Here is a 15074-nt window from a genome sequence, read left to right on the forward strand (position 1 = left end):
CCTTTGGGTGCCTTCGGGTGCCTTCGGGTCCCCTCGGGTACGTTCGGGCCCCACTCGGGTCCCTTCGGGTACGTTCGGGTCCCTTCGGGTGCGTTCGGGTCCCTTCGGGTGCGTTCGGGTCCCTTCGGGTGCGTTCGGGTCCCTTCGGGTCCCCTCGGGTCCCTTCGGCTCCCTTCGTGTATCTTCGGCTCCCTTCGTGTATCTTCGGCTCCTCTCGGAGCCGCCTCCGCGCACGCCACGCACAGTGGGCGTGGCCACGCACCCCCCCCGCTTCCCATTGGCCGCCGCCTGAGGAAGGGGGCGTGGCCTCGCTCGCAGCCACCGCCGCGGCGGGAAACGATCGTGAGGCGGGAAAAGGGGAAGAAAGGGGGCGGGGGGAGGAAGAGGAGGGGCCGGGGGGGGAGCGGAACACGGGTTTTGGGGTAAAAAGGGGGGGATTTGGGAGTTTGGCGCCTTTTGGGGCACTTTCGGGTGGGTTCGGGTCCCTTCGGGGAGACTTCGGGTCCCTTCGGGGAGACTTCGGGTCCCTTCGGGGAGACTTCGGGCCCCTTCGGGTGGGTTCGGGCCCCTTCGGGGAGACTTCGGGTCCCTTCGGGTGCGTTCGGGTCCCTTCGGGTGCGTTCGGCTCCACTCGGACCCCTTCGGGTGCGTTCGGGTCCCTTCGGGTGCGTTCGGCTCCCTTCGGGTGCGTTCGGGTCCCTTCGGGTGCGTTCGGGTCCCTTCGGGTGGGTTCGGGTCCCTTCGGGTGGGTTCGGGTCCCTTCGGGTTTGTTCGGCTCCACTCGGGCCCCTTCGGGTGGGTTCGGGTCCCTTCGGGTGCGTTCGGCTCCACTCGGACCCCTTCGGGAAGACTTCGGGTCCCTTCGGGTGCGTTCGGCCCCTTCGGGTGCGTTCGGGTGCGTTCGGCTCCACTCGGACCCCTTCGGGAAGACTTCGGGTCCCTTCGGGTGCGTTCGGCCCCGGCCGGGACTCGGGCGCCGCTCGGCTCCGCTCGGGCGCCGCTCGGCTCCGCTCGGGCGCCGTTCGGCTCCGCTCGGGCGCCGTTCGGTTCCGCTCGGGCCCATTCGGCTCCGCTCGGGCCCATTCGGCTGCGCTCGGCTCTTTCCGTCTCCGCTCGTTTTCCCGCGCTTTCCCTCAGAGCGCGAAGCGAAGCGCGGGGACCCCCGGGGCCGCTTTTTTCGCGCTTTTCCCGAGGTGACAACAGCGGGGGCTTTGGGGACACAGCTCGGGGAGCCTCAGCGGGAGGGTTTTGGGTTGAAAAAGCGCTATTTTGGGTCAATTTTGAGGTGGTTTGTGGCCCTCCCGGCGGGGCAAGATGGCGGCTGCGGACATCGAGGGGCTGCTGGGTGAGTAATGAGGGGGAATTAGGGGTGATTAGCGCGAATTAGGGGGTAATTAGGGGGCAGCGGGGATACGGGGGGGTGGGGGGGGTGTTAATTAGCGCTGCTGAGGGTGTTAATTGTTAATGAATGCAGAGGAGGAGCCGTTGCAGCAGCTGCACCCCGGGCTGGCCCCGCTGAGGGGGATTGGGGGGGTGGGAGCGGAGCTGGAGAGGGAGGTGAGACAGGTAAGGGGGCATTGGGGACAATGGGGACAGAGAGAGAGAGTGTGTGCGGATCAGCAGTGATCACCCCAAACCTGCCCCGCAGACACGGCACCCAAAATCCTGCACCCCAAAATACTCTTCCCAAACCTGCACCCCAGATCCTGACCCCAAGCCCTGCACCAAAACCCTGCCCCTCAATCCTGCATCCCCAAATCCTCCACCCCCGATCCTGTCTTCCCAAACCCTGCACCCCAGATCCTGCACCCCCAAATTCGGCCCTACCAAACTCTGCACCCCTAAACCCTACAACTGAAACCTTGCACCCCCTAATCCTGCCCTCCCTACCTTCCTGAACCCCGAAACCTGCACCCCAAACCCTGCATTCCCAAATCTTTCCGTCCTATACCCTCCACCCCTAAACCTGCCCCCAAACCCTGTACCCCAAAGAATTCCCTCCCAAACCCTGCACCTCCAAATCCTGCACCTCAAAGGCCTGGCAACCCAAGCCCTTCAACCCCATCCCTGCAACACCAAATCCTGTACCCCAAACCCAGCACCCCAGAATCCTGCACCCCAAATCCTGCCTACCAAACCTTTCACTGCAAACCCCTGCACCCCAAGATTGTGCTGCCCTAAACACTGAACCCCCAAATCCTGAAGACCCGGATCCTTGCCTCCCAAGACTCTGCACCCCCAAATCCTGCACCCAAATCTCTCACCCCCACCACCCTGCACTCCCAACCCCTGCACCCCAAAACTCCACACCTCCAAATCCTGAACCCTGAAACCCCGCACCCCCAAATCCTGTGCCCCAGTCCTGTGCACCCCACACTCTGCAACCTTAAATTTCCCCCCAAGCCCCTGCACCCCAAACGCTGCACTCTTAGACCTGACTTCTAAACCCCAAGGGCCCATTGTGACATCCCAGAACCTCCTATTGTCCCCAGGGCCCATTGTGACATCCTGGGGACCCCCATTGTCCCCAGGGCCCATTGTGACATTCAGGGGACTCCTCTTTGTCCCCAGGGCCCATTGTGACATCCTGGGGACCGCCCCTTGTCACTGGGGCCCATTGTGACGTCCCAGGACCCCCCGTTGTCCCCAGGGTTCATTGTGACGTCTTAGGACCCCCCATTGTCCCCAGGGCCCATTGTGACATCCACTGCACCCCCCTGTCCCCAGGGCCCATTGTGACATTCAGGGGACCCCTCTTTGTCCCCAGGGCCCATTGTGACATCCTGGGGACCCCCCCTTGTCCCCAGGGCCCATTGTGACGTCCCAGGACCCCCCATTGTCCCCAGGACCCATTGTGACATTCAGGGGACCCCCTTTGTCACTGGGGCCCATTGTGAAATCCCAGGACCCCACATTGTCCCCAGGGCCCATTGTGACATCCTGGGGACCCCCCCTTTGTCCCCAGTGCCCATTGTGACATCCTGCGGACCCCCCTTTGTCCCCAGGGCCCATTTTGACATTCAGGGGACCCACCATTGTCCTCAGGGCCCATTGTGCGGTCCCAGGACCCCCCATTGTCCCCAGGGCCCATTGTGACATCCTCGGCACCCCCTTGTCCCCAGGGTCCATTGTGACACTATGGGGACCCCCCCTTGTGCCCAGGGCCCATTGTGACACTGTGGGTACCACCCTTGTCTGCAGGGCTCATTGTGACATCCCAGGACCCCCCATTGTCCCCAGGGCCCATTGTGACATTCAGGGGACCCCCCTTGTCCCCAGGGCCCATTCTGATACCGTGGGGACCCCCTTTGTCCCCAGGGCCCATTGTGACATCCTGGGGACCCCCCTTGTCCTCAGGGTCCATTGTGACAGCCCAGGACCCCCCATTGTCCCCAGAGCCCATTGTGACATCCTCGGCACCCCCTTGTCCCCAGGGCCCATTGTGACATCCTGGGGACCCCCCCTTCTTCCCAGGGCCCATTGTGACGTCCCAGGACCCCCCATTGTCCCCAGGGCCCATTCTGACATCCTGGGGATCCCTCCTTGTCCCCAGGGCCCATTGTGACGTCCCAGGACCCCCCATTGTCCCCAGGACCTATTGTGACATTCAGGGGACCCCCTTTGTCACTGGGGCCCATTGTGACACCATGGAGACCCCCGCTTGTCCTCAGGGTCCATTGTGACATCCTGGGCACCCCCCATTTTCCCCAGGACCCATTGTGACATCCTGGCCACCCCCTTGCTCCCAGGGCCCGTTGTGGCACCATGGGGACACCCCCTTTGTCCCCAGGGCCCATTGTGACATCCCAGGACCCCCCTTTGACCCCAGGGCCCATTGTGGCACCATGGCAACCCCTTTTGTCCCCAGGGCCCATTGTGACATTCTTGGACCCCACTTTGTCCCCAGGGCCTATTGTGACACCATGGGGACCCCTCCTTGTCACTGGGGACCCATTGTGACACCATGGGGACCCCCCCTTGTCCTCAGGACTCATTCTCACATCCTGGACACCCCCAATTGTCCCCAGGGCCCATTGTAACATCCACTGCACCCCCTTGTCCCCAGGGCCCATTGTGACATTCAGGGGACCCCTCTTTGTCCCCAGGGCCCATTGTGACATCCTGGGGACCCCCCCTTGTCACTGGGGCCCATTGTGACGTCCCAGGATCCCTCCTTGTCCCCAGGGCCCATTGTGACGTCTTAGGACTCCCCATTGTCCCCAGGGCCCATTGCAACATTCAGGGCACCCCCTTGTCCCCAGGGCCCATTGTGACATTCCGGGGACGCCTCTTTGTCCCCAGGGCACATTGTGACATCCTGGGGACCCCCCCTTGTCACTGGGGCCCATTGTGACGTCCCAGGATCCCCCATTGTCCCCAGGGTCCATTGTGACATTCAGGGGACTCCTCTTTGTCCCCAGGGCCCATTGTGACATTCCGGGGACGCCTCTTTGTCCCCAGGGCCCATTGTGACATCCTGGGGATCCCTCCTTGTCCCCAGGGCCCATTGTGACGTCCCAGGACCCCCCATTTTCCCCAGGACCCATTGTGACATTCAGGGGGCCCCTTTGTCACTGGGGCCCATTGTGACATCCCAGGACCCCACATTGTCCCCAGGACCCATTGTGACACTATGGGGTCCCCCCCTTGTTCCCAGGGCCCATTGTGACACCGTGGGTACCACCCTTGTCCGCAGGGCTCATTGAGACATCCCAGGACCCCCCTTTGTCCCCAGGGCCCATTGTGACATCCAGGGGACCCCCTTTGTCCCCAGGGCCCATTGTGACATCGAAGGACCCCCCTGGTCCCCAGGGCCCATTATGACATCCTGGGGATACCCCCTTATTACTGGGGCCCATTGTGACGTCCCAGGACCCCCCATTGTCCCCAGGGCCCATTGTGACATCCTGGGGATCCCTGTTTGGCCCCAGGGCCCATTGTGACATCCCAGGACCCCCCCTTGTCCCCAGGGCCCATTGCGACATTCAGGGGACGCCTCTTTGTACCCAGGGCACATTGTGACATCCTGGGGACCCCCCCTTGTCCCCAGGGCCCATTGTGACATCCTGGGGATCCCTCCTTGTCCCCAGGGCCCATTGTGACGTCCCAGGACCCCCCATTGTCTTCAGGACCCATTGTGACATTCAGGGCACCCCCTTTGTCACTGGGGCCCATTGTGACATCCCAGGACCCCACATTGTCCTCAGGGCCCATTGTGACATCCTGGGGACCCCACTTGTCCCCAGGACCCATTGTGACACTATGGGCACCCCGCCTTGTTCCCAGGGCCCATTGTGACACCGTGGGTGCCACCCTTGTCCCCAGAGCCCATTGTGACATCCAGGGGACCCCCTTTGTCCCCAGGGCCCATTGTGACATCGCAGGACCCCCCCTGGTCCCCAGGGCCCATTGTGACATCCTGGGGACCCCTTTTGTCCCCACGGCCCATTGTGGCACCGTGGGGACCCCCTTTGTCACTGGGGCCCATTGTGACATCCCAGGACCCCACTTTGTCCCCAGGGCTTATTGTGACACCATGGGGACCTCCCTTGTCCCCAGGGCCCATTGTGACATCCCATGACCCCCCTTTGTCCCCAGTGCTATTGTGAAATCCTGGGGACCCCCTTTGTGCCCAGGGCCCATTGTGGCACCATGGGGAACCCCTTTGTCACTGGGGGCCATTGTGACATCCCAGGATTCCACTTTGTCCCCAGGGCTCGTTCTGACACCTTGGGGACTCCCATTGTCCCCAGGGCCCATTGTGACATCCTGGGGATCCCCCTTTGTCCCCAGGGCCCATTGTGACACCATGGGGACGCCCCCTTTGTCCCCAGTACCCATTGTGACATCCTGCTACCCCCCTTTGTCCCCAGGGCCCATTTTGACATTCAGGGGACCCACCATTGTCCCCAGGGCCCATTGTGACATCCTGGGCAACCCCAATGTCCCCAGGGCCCAATGTGACATCTGGGGGACCACCTTGTCCCCAGGACCCATCGTGGCACCGTGGGTGCCCTCCTTGTCACTTGGGCCCATTGTGACACCATGGGGACTCCCCCTTTGTCCCCAGTGCCCATTGTGACATCCTGCGGACCCCCCCTTTGTCCCCAGGGCCCATTTTGACATTCAGGACACCCACCATTGTCCCCAGGGCCCATTGTGACCTTCAAGGGACCCCCATTGTTCCTAGGGCCCATTGTGACGTCCTGGGGACCCCCTCTGTTCCCAGGGCTCATTGTGACTTTCAGGGGACCTCCCCCTTGTCCCCAGGGCTGATTGTGACGTCCTAGGGCCCCTCTGTGTCCCCAGGGCCCATTGTGACACTTTAGAGACCCCTCTTTGTACCCAGGGCCCATTGTGACATCCTGGGGACCCCCCCTTGTCCCCAGGGCCCATTGTGACATCCTCGGCACCCCCTTGTCCCCAGGGCCCATTGTGACATTCAGGGGACCCCTCTTTGTCCCCAGGGCCCATTGTGACATCCTGGGGACCCCCTCTTGTCCCCAGGGCCCATTGTGACGTCCCAGGACCCCCCATTGTCCCCAGGGCCCATTGTGACATCCTGGGGATCCCTCCTTGTCCCCAGGGCCCATTGTGACGTCCCAGGACCCCAGATTGTCCCCAGGGCCCATTGTGACATCCTGGGGACCCCCTTTGTCACTGGGGCCCATTGTGACGTCCCAGGACCCCACATTGTCCCCAGGGCCCATTGTGACAATCTGGGGACCCCCTTTGTCTCCAGGGCCCATTGTGACGTCCCAGGACCCCCCATTGTCCCCAGGGTTCATTCTTACATCCTGGGGACCCCCTTGTCCCCAGGACCCATCGTGACACCATGGGGACCCTCCTTGTCACTGGGGACCCATTCCGACACCCTGGGGAACCCCCTTGTCCTCAGGGCCCATTGTGACATCCTGGGCATCCCCCTTTTTCCCCCTGGACCATTGTAACACCGTGGGGACCCGCTTTGTCCCCAGGGCCCATTGTGACACTGTGGGACCCCCCCTTTGTTCCCAGGGCCTATTATTCCGTCCCGGGACCCCCATTGTCCCCAGGGCCCATTGTGACACTTGGGGACCCCCCTTGTCACTGGGGACCCATTGTGACACCATGGGGACCACCCCTTGTCCTCAGGGCCTATTGTGAGCATCCTGGGGAACCTCCATTGTCCCCAGAGCCCACTGTGAGTCCTGGGGACCCCCTTGTCCCCAGGTCCCATTGTGACATCCTGGGGATCCCTCCTTGTCCCCAGGGCCCATTGTGACGTCCCAGGACCCCAGATTGTCCCCAGGGCCCATTGTGACATCCTGGGGACCCCCTTTGTCACTGGGGCCCATTGTGACGTCCCAGGACCCCCCATTGTCCCCAGGGCCCATTGTGGCATCCTGGGGACCTCCTTGTCCCCAGGACCCATCGTGGCACCGTGGGGACCTCCCTTGTCACTGGGGACCCTTTGTGACACCATGGGGACCTCCCATTGTTCTCAGGGCCCATTGAGACATCCTGGGGACCCCCTTTGTCACTGGGGACCCATTGTGACATCCCAGGAACCCCATTGTCCCAAGGGCCCATTGTGACATCCTGGGGACCCCTCTTTGTCTCCAGGACATATTGTGACACCGTGGGGACCACATTAGTCCCCAGGGCCCATTGTGACATCCTAGGAATCCCCTCTTGTCCCCAGGGCCCATTGTGACATCCCAGGACCCCCCTTTGTCCCCAGGGCTCATTGTGACATTCTAGGACCCCACTTTGTCCCCAGGGCCTATTGTGACACCATGGGGACCCCCCCTTTGTCCCCAGTGCCCATTGTGACATCCTGCCCACCCCCCTTTGTCCCCAGGGTCCATTGTGACATCCTGGGCAACCCCATTGTCCCCAGGGCCCATTGTGACATCTAGGGGGACGCCCTTGTCCCCAGGACCCATCGTGGCACCGTGGGGACCCCCATTGTCCCCAGGGCCCATTGTGACATCCCAGGAACCCCATTGTGGCAAGAGCAGATTGTAACATCCTGGGGACCCCCCTTTTTCTCCAGGACGCATTGTGACATAGTGGGGACCTCATTAGTCCCCAGGGCCCATTGTGGCACCATGGGGAGCCCCCATGTCCTCAGGGTCCATTGTGACATCCTGGGCACCCCCCATTGTCCCCAGGACCCATTGTGACATCCTGGCCACCCCCTTGCTCCCAGGGCCCATTTTAGCACCATGGGGACCGCCTTTGACCCCAGGGCCCCTTGTGGCACCATGGCAACCACTTTTGTTCCCAGGGCCCATTGTGACATTCAGGGGACCCATTGTCCCAAGGGCCTATTGTGACACCATGGGGACCCCTCCTTGTCACTGGGGACCCATTGTGACACCATGGGGACCCCCCCATGTCCTCAGGACTCATTTTCACATCCTGGGCACCCCCCATTGTCCCCAGGGCCCATTGTGACATCCCAGAACCTCCTATTGTCCCCAAGGCCCATTGTGACATCCTGGGGACCCCCATAGTCCCCAGTGCCCATTGTGACATTCCAGGACCCCCCATTGTCCCCAGGGCCCATTGTGACATCCTCGGCACGCCCTTGTCCCCAGGGCCCATTGTGACATTCAGGGGACCCCTCTTTGTCCTCAGGGCCCATTGTGACATCCTGGGGACCCCCCCTTGTCACTGGGGCCCATTGTGACGTCCCAGGACCCCCCATTGTCCCCAGGGCCCATTGTGACATCCTGGGGATCCCTCCTTGTCCCCAGGGCCCATTGTGACATCCTGGGGACACTCCTTGTCCCCAGAGCCCATTGTGACATCCAGGGGACCCCCTTTCTCCCCAGGGCCCATTGTGACATCGCAGGACCCCCCTGGTCCCCAGGGCCCATTGTGACATCCTGGGGATCCCCCTTTGTCCCCAGGGTCCATTGTGACATCCTGGGCAACCCCATTGTCCCCAGGGCCCATTGTGACATCTGGGGGACCCCCTTGTCCCCAGGACCCATCGTGGCACCGTGGGGACCCTCCTTGTCACTTGGGCCCATTGTGACACCATGGGGACCTCCCCTTTGTCCCCAGTGCCCATTGTGACATCCTGCGGACCCCCCCTTGTCCCCAGGGCCCATTGTGACATCCTCGGCACCCCCTTGTCCCCAGGGCCCATTGTGACATTCAGGGGACCCCTCTTTGTCGCCAGGGCCCATTGTGACATCCTGGGGACCCCCTCTTGTCCCCAGGGCCCATTGTGACGTCCCAGGACCCCCCATTGTCCCCAGGGCCCATTGTGACATCCTGGGGATCCCTCCTTGTCCCCAGGGCCCATTGTGACGTCCCAGGACCCCAGATTGTCCCCAGGGCCCATTGTGACATTCAGGGGACCCCCTTTGTCACTGGGGCCCATTGTGACGTCCCAGGACCCCACATTGTCCCCAGGGCCCATTGTGACAATCTGGGGACCCCCTTTGTCTCCAGGGCCCATTGTGACGTCCCAGGACCCCCCATTGTCCCCAGGGTTCATTCTTACATCCTGGGGACCCCCTTGTCCCCAGGACCCATCGTGACACCATGGGGACCCTCCTTGTCACTGGGGACCCATTCCGACACCCTGGGGAGCCCCCCTTGTCCTCAGGGCCCATTGTGACATCCTGGGCATCCCCCTTTTTCCCCCTGGACCATTGTAACACCGTGGGGACCCGCTTTGTCCCCAGGGCCCATTGTGACACTGTGGGACCCCCCCTTTGTTCCCAGGGCCTATTATTCCGTCCCGGGACCCCCATTGTCCCCAGGGCCCATTGTGACACTTGGGGACCCCCCTTGTCACTGGGGACCCATTGTGACACCATGGGGACCACCCCTTGTCCTCAGGGCCTATTGTGAGCATCCTGGGGAACCTCCATTGTCCCCAGAGCCCACTGTGAGTCCTGGGGACCCCCTTGTCCCCAGGTCCCATTGTGACATCCTGGGGATCCCTCCTTGTCCCCAGGGCCCATTGTGACGTCCCAGGACCCCAGATTGTCCCCAGGGCCCATTGTGACATCCTGGGGACCCCCTTTGTCACTGGGGCCCATTGTGACGTCCCAGGACCCCCCATTGTCCCCAGGGCCCATTGTGGCATCCTGGGGACCTCCTTGTCCCCAGGACCCATCGTGGCACCGTGGGGACCTCCCTTGTCACTGGGGACCCTTTGTGACACCATGGGGACCTCCCATTGTTCTCAGGGCCCATTGAGACATCCTGGGGACCCCCTTTGTCACTGGGGACCCATTGTGACATCCCAGGAACCCCATTGTCCCAAGGGCCCATTGTGACATCCTGGGGACCCCTCTTTGTCTCCAGGACATATTGTGACACCGTGGGGACCACATTAGTCCCCAGGGCCCATTGTGACATCCTAGGAATCCCCTCTTGTCCCCAGGGCCCATTGTGACATCCCAGGACCCCCCTTTGTCCCCAGGGCTCATTGTGACATTCTAGGACCCCACTTTGTCCCCAGGGCCTATTGTGACACCATGGGGAACCCTCCTTGTCACTGGGGACCCATTGTGACACCATGGGGACCCCCCCTTTGTCCCCAGTGCCCATTGTGACATCCTGCCCACCCCCCTTTGTCCCCAGGGTCCATTGTGACATCCTGGGCAACCCCATTGTCCCCAGGGCCCATTGTGACATCTAGGGGGACGCCCTTGTCCCCAGGACCCATCGTGGCACCGTGGGGACCCCCATTGTCCCCAGGGCCCATTGTGACATCCCAGGAACCCCATTGTGGCAAGAGCAGATTGTAACATCCTGGGGACCCCCCTTTTTCTCCAGGACGCATTGTGACATAGTGGGGACCTCATTAGTCCCCAGGGCCCATTGTGGCACCATGGGGACCCCCCCATGTCCTCAGGGTCCATTGTGACATCCTGGGCACCCCCCATTGTCCCCAGGACCCATTGTGACATCCTGGCCACCCCCTTGCTCCCAGGGCCCATTTTAGCACCATGGGGACCGCCTTTGACCCCAGGGCCCCTTGTGGCACCATGGCAACCACTTTTGTTCCCAGGGCCCATTGTGACATTCAGGGGACCCCATTGTCCCAAGGGCCTATTGTGACACCATGGGGACCCCTCCTTGTCACTGGGGACCCATTGTGACACCATGGGGACCCCCCCATGTCCTCAGGACTCATTTTCACATCCTGGGCACCCCCCATTGTCCCCAGGGCCCATTGTGACATCCCAGAACCTCCTATTGTCCCCAAGGCCCATTGTGACATCCTGGGGACCCCCATAGTCCCCAGTGCCCATTGTGACATTCCAGGACCCCCCATTGTCCCCAGGGCCCATTGTGACATCCTCGGCACGCCCTTGTCCCCAGGGCCCATTGTGACATTCAGGGGACCCCTCTTTGTCCTCAGGGCCCATTGTGACATCCTGGGGACCCCCCCTTGTCACTGGGGCCCATTGTGACGTCCCAGGACCCCCCATTGTCCCCAGGGCCCATTGTGACATCCTGGGGATCCCTCCTTGTCCCCAGGGCCCATTGTGACATCCTGGGGACACTCCTTGTCCCCAGAGCCCATTGTGACATCCAGGGGACCCCCTTTCTCCCCAGGGCCCATTGTGACATCGCAGGACCCCCCTGGTCCCCAGGGCCCATTGTGACATCCTGGGGATCCCCCTTTGTCCCCAGGGTCCATTGTGACATCCTGGGCAACCCCATTGTCCCCAGGGCCCATTGTGACATCTGGGGGACCCCCTTGTCCCCAGGACCCATCGTGGCACCGTGGGGACCCTCCTTGTCACTTGGGCCCATTGTGACACCATGGGGACCTCCCCTTTGTCCCCAGTGCCCATTGTGACATCCTGCGGACCCCCCTTTGTCCCCAGGGCCCATTTTGACATTCAGGGGACCCACCATTGTTCCCAGGGCCCATTGTGACCTTCAAGGGACCCCCATTGTTCCCAGGGCCCATTGTGACGTCCTGGGGAGCCCCCTCTACTCCCAAGGCTCATTGTGACTTTCAGGGGATCCCCCCATGTACCCAGGGCTGATTGTGATGTTGTAGGGCCCCTCTTTGTCCCCAGGGCCCATTGTGACATCCTGGGGAACCCTCCTTGTCCCCAGGGCCCATTGTGACGTCCCAGGACCCCCCATTGTCCCCAGGGCCTATTGTGACATCCTCTGCACCCCCTTGTCCCCAGGGCCCATTGTGACATTCAGGGGACACCTCTTTGTCCCCAGGGCCCATTGTGACATCCTGGGGACCCCCTCTTGTCCCCAGGGCCCATTGTGACGTCCCAGGACCCCCCATTGTCCCCAGGGCCCATTGTGACATCCTGGGGATCCCTCCTTGTCCCCAGGGCCCATTGTGACGTCCCAAGACCCCCCCATTGTCCCCAGGGCCCATTGTGACATTCAGGGCACCCCCTTTGTCACTGGGGCCCATTGTGACATCCCAGGACCCCACATTGTCCCCAGGGCCCATTGTGACATCCTGGGGACCCCTCTTTGTCCTAAGGACCCATTGTGACGTCCCAGGACCCTGCATTGTCCCCAGAGCCCATTGTGACATCCTGGAGACCCCCTTTGTCCCCAGGACCCATTGTGACGTCCCAGGACCCCCCATTGTCCCCAGGGTTCATTCTTACATCCTGGGGACCCCCTTGTCCCCAGGACGCATCGTGACACCATGGGGACCCTCCTTGTCACTGGGGACCCATTGTGACACCATGGAGACCCCTCCTTGCCTCAGGGCCCATTGTGACATCCTGGGCATCCCCCTTTGTCACCCGGGACCATTGTAACACCGTGGGGACCCCCTTTGTCCCTAGGGCCTATTGTTACGTCCCAGGACCCCCCCTTGTTCCCAGGGCCCATTGTGACACCTTGGGGACCCCCTTGTCACTGGGGACCCATTGTGACACCATGGGGACCACCCCTTGTCCTCAGGGCCTATTGTGAACATCCTGGGGAACCTCCATTGTCCCCAGAGCCCATTGTGAGTTCCTGGGGACCCCCTTGTCCCCAGGTCCCATTGTGACGTCCCAGGACCCCCCATTGTCCCCAGGACCCATTGTGACATTCAGGGGACCCCCTTTGTCACTGGGGCCCATTGTGACATCCCAGGACCCCACATTGTCCCCAGGACACATTGTGACATGCTGGGGACGCTCTTTGTCCCCAGGGCCCATTGTGACATCCTGGGGACCCTCCTTGTCCCCAGAGCCCACTCTGACTTCCAGGGGACCCCCTTTGTCCCCATGGCCCATTGTGGCAACATAGGGACCCCCTTTGTCACTGGGGCCCATTGTGACATCCCAGGACACCCCCTTGTCCCCAGGCCCCATTGTGACATCCTGGGGACCCCCTTTGTCCCAGGACTCCATTGTGACATCCTGGGGACCCCCCCTTGTCCCCAGGGCCCATTGTGACGTCCCAGGACCCCCCATTGTCCCCCGGGGCCATTGTGACATCCTAGGGATCCCTCCTTGTCCCCAGGGCCCATTGTGACATTCAGGGGACCCCTCTTTGTCCCTAGGGCCCATTGTGACATCCTGGGGATCCCTCCTTGTCCCCAGGACCCATTTTGACGTCCCAGGATCCCCATTGTCCCCAGGACCTATTGTGATATTCAGGGGACCCCCTTTGTCACTGGGGCCCATTGTGACACCATGGAGACCCCCGCTTGTCCCCAGGGCCCATTGTGACATCCCAGGACCCCCCTTTGTCCCCAGGGCCCATTGTAGCACCATGGGGACCCCCTTTGACCCCAGGACCCATTGTGGCACCATGGCAACCCCTTTTGTCCCCAGGGCCCATTGTGACATTCTTGGACCCCACTTTGTCCCCAGGACCTATTGTGACACCATGGGGACCCCTCCTTGTCACTGGGGACCCATTGTGACACCATGGGGACCCCCCCTTGTCCTCAGGACTCATTCTCACATCCTGGACACCCCCCATTGTCCCCAGGGCCCATTGTGACATCCACTGCACCCCATTGTCCCCAGGGCCCATTGTGACATTCAGGGGACCCCTCTTTGTCCCCAGGGCCCATTGTGACATGCTGGGGACGCTCTTTGTCCCCAGGGCCCATTGTGACATCCTGGGGACCCTCCTTGTCCCCAGAGCCCATTGTGACATCCAGGGGACCCCCTTTGTCCCCAGGGCCCATTGTGGCACCATGAGGACCCTCTTTGTCACTGGGCCCCATTGTGACATCCCAGGACCCCCCTTTGTCCCCAGGGCCCATTGTGACATCCCAGGACCCCACTTTGTCCCCAGGGCTTATTGTGACACCATGGGGATCTCCCTTGTCCCCAGGGCCCATTGTGACATCCCATGACCCCCCTTTGTCCCCAGTGCTATTGTGAAATCCTGGGGACCCCTTATGTCCCCAGGGCCCATTATGACACCATGGGGAACCCCTTTGTCACTGGGGGCCATTGTGACATTCCAGGACTCCACTTTGTCCCCAGGGCTCGTTCTGACACCTTGGGGACTCCCATTGTCCCCAGGGCCCATTGTGACATTCCAGGACCCCCCATCGGCCCAAGGCCCATTGTGACATCCACTGCACCCCCTTGTCCCCAGGGCCCATTGTGACATTCCGGGGACGCCTCTTTGTCCCCAGGGCCCATTGTGACATCCTGGGGACCCCCACTTGTCACTGGGGCCCATTGTGACATCCCAGGACCCCCCATTGTCCCCAGGGCCCATTGTGACATTCAGGGCACCCCCTTGTCCCCAGGGCCCATTGTGACATTCCGGGGACGCCTCTTTGTACCCAGGGTACACTGTGACATCCTGGGGACCCCCCCTTGTCACTGGGGCCCATTGTGACGTCCCAGGACCCCCCATTGTCGCCAGGGTTCATTGTGACATCCTGGGGATCCCTTCTTGTCCCCAGGGCCCATTGTGACGTCCCAGGACCCCCCATTGTCCCCAGGACCCATTGTGACATTCAGGTGGCCCCTTTGTCACTGGGGCCCATTGTGACATCCCAGGACCCCACATTGTCCCCAGGACACATTGTCACATCCTGGGGACCCCACTTGTCCCCAGGGCCCATTGTGACATCCTGGGGATCCCTCCTTGTCCCCAGGGCCCAT

General features: G+C 62.0%; 1 long non-coding RNA gene across 1 annotated transcript in view; it reads left to right on the top strand.

Annotated features, from left to right (window-relative positions):
• Positions 1-290: 290 nt before the first annotated feature.
• LOC139826912 (uncharacterized) overlaps positions 291-15074 on the top strand; it is a 57936-nt gene continuing 43152 nt past the window's right edge. Inside the window, exons 1-2 of the long non-coding RNA XR_011737016.1 lie at positions 291-342; positions 1286-1345. This is a non-coding gene — a long non-coding RNA (uncharacterized lncRNA). The remainder of the gene's footprint in view (positions 343-1285; positions 1346-15074) is intronic.

This window comes from Patagioenas fasciata, unplaced genomic scaffold (genome assembly GCF_037038585.1).
Source record: "Patagioenas fasciata isolate bPatFas1 unplaced genomic scaffold, bPatFas1.hap1 Unplaced_9, whole genome shotgun sequence".
Lineage (NCBI taxonomy): Eukaryota > Metazoa > Chordata > Aves > Columbiformes > Columbidae > Patagioenas > Patagioenas fasciata.